This window comes from Crocodylus porosus, unplaced genomic scaffold, assembly GCF_001723895.1.
Source record: "Crocodylus porosus isolate Cpor-Errol unplaced genomic scaffold, CroPor_comp1, whole genome shotgun sequence".
In the NCBI taxonomy this organism is placed as follows: Eukaryota; Metazoa; Chordata; order Crocodylia; family Crocodylidae; genus Crocodylus; species Crocodylus porosus.
Genome location: NW_017728948.1, coordinates 77075905 through 77080146, shown reverse-complemented (window position 1 = coordinate 77080146; position 4242 = coordinate 77075905).

The following is a 4242-nucleotide window of genomic DNA, read 5'->3' as shown; positions in this document are numbered from 1 at the left end:
CTGGTAGGCTGGCTATGGCTGGGACCGTCTACCCTGGGGGGCTTACAGGCAAGGCCTTGGGCCCTCCTGCGCACCCTCCTCTGTGAACTCCGTGCTAACTCACGCGCCAGCAGACAAGTGTGCCTGTTTGCACAGCCTGGTCTCATGGCTTACTGGAGGGCTGGGTGAAGTAGGGGCCTGGGCAGGTGAGACCCAGCTCAGCTCCCGCTTAGCCACCTCCTCCCACTCTCTAAGGGTTAGCCCTCTCCCACCATGGGCCCTGCTTACCTCCAGCTGTGCTGGAGGTTGGCGGGGGGCTCCACGGCTGCTAGGGAGCTGCTGGGGGGCTTTGGGAGAGCGGGGGCGCAGTGGGCTTTCACCCGTGTGTCTCTCACCACTCCCAGACCCTAACTAAGGCTTTTTTGCTATTGGCGGGCTCCTTTAAGCTACACATATGCGCAGTGGGCCCACCATCAGGGAAGCTGCTCTTGGCATAGGGGGGGCCCTGCCCAGGATTTGGGGGGCCCTGCCCCACTAAAGGAGGACTGGTAAGTACCCTCCCCCTACCTCTCTCTCTCCCTGGGGGGGCTGGGCCAAGTAGGGGCCTGGGCGGGGCAAGACCCAGCCCGGCTCCAACTTAGCCACCTTCTCCCGCTCTCTAAGGGTTAACCCCTCCCACCACAGGCCTTGCTTACCTCCAGCTGTGCTGGGGGTCAGCGGGGAGCTCTGTGGCTGCTGGGGAGGTCTCTGGGGGAGCAGGGGTGCAGCAGGCTTTCACCCGTGCGTCTCTCGCCACTCCTGGAGCCTAACTGAAATTATGAATTAGCATATGCTATTATGAAAATAGCAATTGAAACTGAAGCCTCTGAAAATATTTGGCAGCTGTGGGCTTTTTGTCATAAAGAGAAACTTTTGCTTATATTTGCACTTCTCTTCTTATTGTACATTATTGGAGGGCCATCATTATTATTCCACTGTGTTAGAAATCTAATAACATGTTTTGTCTTTAGACACATTTTTAACAATCTGACCTCTGCTCTGACATTATTTAATAGCTGATTTCCTCCACATATTACCTATTGAATTGTATTTGCGGCACCTTGTTAATGTGTCCTCTTTATGCAGATACTTCATACAGCAGCTTCACATAATGAACTGACAGATTAGGAGACAAAATCCTTCTTTCAAACCCCAGGGCCCCCTGAAAATGCACTAATGTAACTGGAAGGCAGGCCAGGAACTTTAACATTCAAGGATAATAATGACTGGATTTACAAGTTGTAAGTCAATGCTATTTTATGGAGGCATTACAGTGCTTTATATGCATATTATTATAAAGTTCCTACTATTGGTAAGGCTGCTTAAATTAATTGTTGTACTGCCTCTATCACTAAAAAATGCAACTTCATTTGCACAACCTTAACATATCCATTTAAACATGATACTGAAAAATATTATTTCTCAAAGAACACTACTGAGTAATACTCAACAGCATTTTATATGCTAGAATAATGGATTTTGTATTTCCATGGCCCCTGAAAAAAATTTAGAAGTATTCCTCTTTAACCCAGACAGACAGACATTTATAATATTAGAGTCTATCTGTCTGTCATGCTTCCCATGGGGGAAGGAGAGGAGTAGGCCTCATCCCTCCCTCGGGCTCAGTCCAACTCGTCACCCATCCCTTCTCCCTCTCCTGCATTGTGCCCAGGCCCACTCCTCTCCTTACCCCACCACCGTCGCCATGGAAGGGGAAATGGGCCCAACAGGGGGGTGGGGAACAGTGAGCCCAATGTGTGGGGGGGGAAAAACAGCAGCCTTGGCCCGATACAGTAACAGCAGGGGGAGGGGAAAAGCGGGCCTCCTCCCCTGTATTGAGCCCAGTCTCACTCCTCCTGTCCCCCCACCACTGCCGGTTTCAGCCCCATAGTGGCATGCCAGTTTCTCTCCAACCTTGGGCCCAACCCTCCACCACATCAGGCCCAGGCCCACTCCTCCCCTGCCCCCACCACTGTGGTGGGGAGAGGGGGAATGGGCCCAGACCCCAAGCAACAGGAAGGAAGTGGGGAGCAGGCCCGGATGGGTTGGGGCATGGGGCTCCATTCCCGCCCACTCCCCCCCCATGTTATTCTTGAATGGGAAATTGGCTAGTATATCCATATCTATATCTCCCATGGTGGATGACTTGAGACCCTCTGGGATAAAATCCATGGGGAACATGGCACAGGGGATACTATGGTGGGAATCTACTACAGTCCTCCTACCCAGGGTCGAGACCTTGACTAGGAGTTCACCAGGGAATTGGCTGAGGCCATACGCTCCCGGTGTATGGCTGTCATGGGAGACTAACTACCCAGACATCTCGTGGGAAGAGTGCTCAGCCAAATCCGAATGCTCACAAAGCTCTCTCTCATGTGTGGATGACCTCTATCTTATGCAAGAAGTTTACAGGCCAACAAGAGATAAAGCACTGCTTGAGCTCATACTAGCAACTGGGGACAACCTAATCAGTGATGTAACGATCGAAGGGAAGCTGGGTGACAGTGACCATGAGTTGATCACCTTCACCATCTGCTGTAAAGCTGGCAAGTCGGTCAGTAATACAGAAGTCCTCGACTTCAGCTAAGGAAGCTTGTCAGAGAGACCCTAAAGGGCCACAACCCAAAGAAGAGGGGAGTTCAGGATGAATGGTTGCTCTTCAAGGGAGCAATCCTGGATGTGCAAGCAAAATCCATCCCACCTCGGAGGAAAGGCAGCAAAAGGGCACAACAGTCCCCTTGGCTGTCCAGGAACCTGGTGGACCTCTTTTGTCTTAAAAGGAAGACCTACAAGGATGGAGGACTGGAACCACCACCAACAAGGAATACTCTGCTCTGGTCCAGACCTGCAGAGAGCAAACCAGGAAAGCCAAGTCTGCGATGGAACTCCAGCTAGCTACAAATATCAAGGACAATAAAAAGTCCTTTTTTAGATACGTGGGGAGCTGAAGGAAAAGCAAGGGCAACATTGGACCCCTGCTAAACCAGATGGGGCAACTGACAACCGATGCCCAGGAAAAAAAAAAAAATCAAACTTACTAAATGGGTATTTTGCGTCAGTTTTTCACCAGTCCCATGGGATGCCCCTGCCCACTGTGGGTCACAGAGGCCCAGGTGAGGGGGATTCCTTGCCCTCCATCGAAGCTGACCTCATGAAGGAACACCTTGGACAGGCTGGATACCTTCAAGTCAGCTGGCTGTGATGGGTTACACCCAAGGGTACTCAAGGAGCTGGCAAGCATCATAGCTCAGCCCCTGGCATGGATCTTTGAGAGCTCTTGGCGCTCTGGTGAAGTGCCCAAAGATTGGAAGAGGGCCAATGTCATACCTATCTTCAAGAAAGGGAGGAAAATAGATCTGGCAAACTATAGGCCCATCAGCCTGACCTCTATCCTGGGGAAGGTCTTGGAAAAGATTTATCAAAGAGGCCATCCTTAACAGACTAACTGAATGCAATATCCTGAGGGATACCCAGCATGGGTTTGTTGCTCAACCAATCTCATTTCCTTATGTCCAGGTGACCCTGGACAAGTGGGAAGAGATTGACGTTGTGGTCAATCAGGACCCCCAAATCCCTTTCATCCATAGTGCTAACCAGCATAGCACTGTGGGTGCTCATAAGGATCTGGGGGAATCTCTGTTCACCAGAGCCCCCTAAGGAAAGAGAAGATCGAATGGTCACAAACTCTGCCACGACTGATTCAGGCTGGACATAAGAAAGAACTTCTTTACTGTCCGAACCCCCAAGGTTTGGAACAGACTGCCACCTGAGGCAGTTCAAGCACCCACTTTGAATGCCTTCAAGACACATTTGGATGCTTATCTTGCTGGGATCCTATGATCCCTGCTGACTTCCTGCCCCTGGGGCAGGGGGCTGGACTCGAAGATGCTCCGGGGTCCCTTCTATCCTGAATGTCTATGAAATACCTGAAATCTATATAGCAATATATGGCATAAATAAATACACACACACACATATTATGGTGGCAGATGACAAAACAAGGAGCAATTATCTCAAATTCCAGCAAGGGAAGTTTAGTTTAGATATTAAGAAAAACTCCCTCACTAGGAGGGTAGTAAAGTACTGGAACAGGTTACCCAGAGAGGTGGAATCTCCATCCTTTGAGGTTTCATAGTTTCATAGTTTCATAGTAGCTAGAGTCGGAAGGGACCTAGGTAGATCCTCTAGTCCGACCCCCTGCCTTGGCAGGAAAGAGCACTGGGG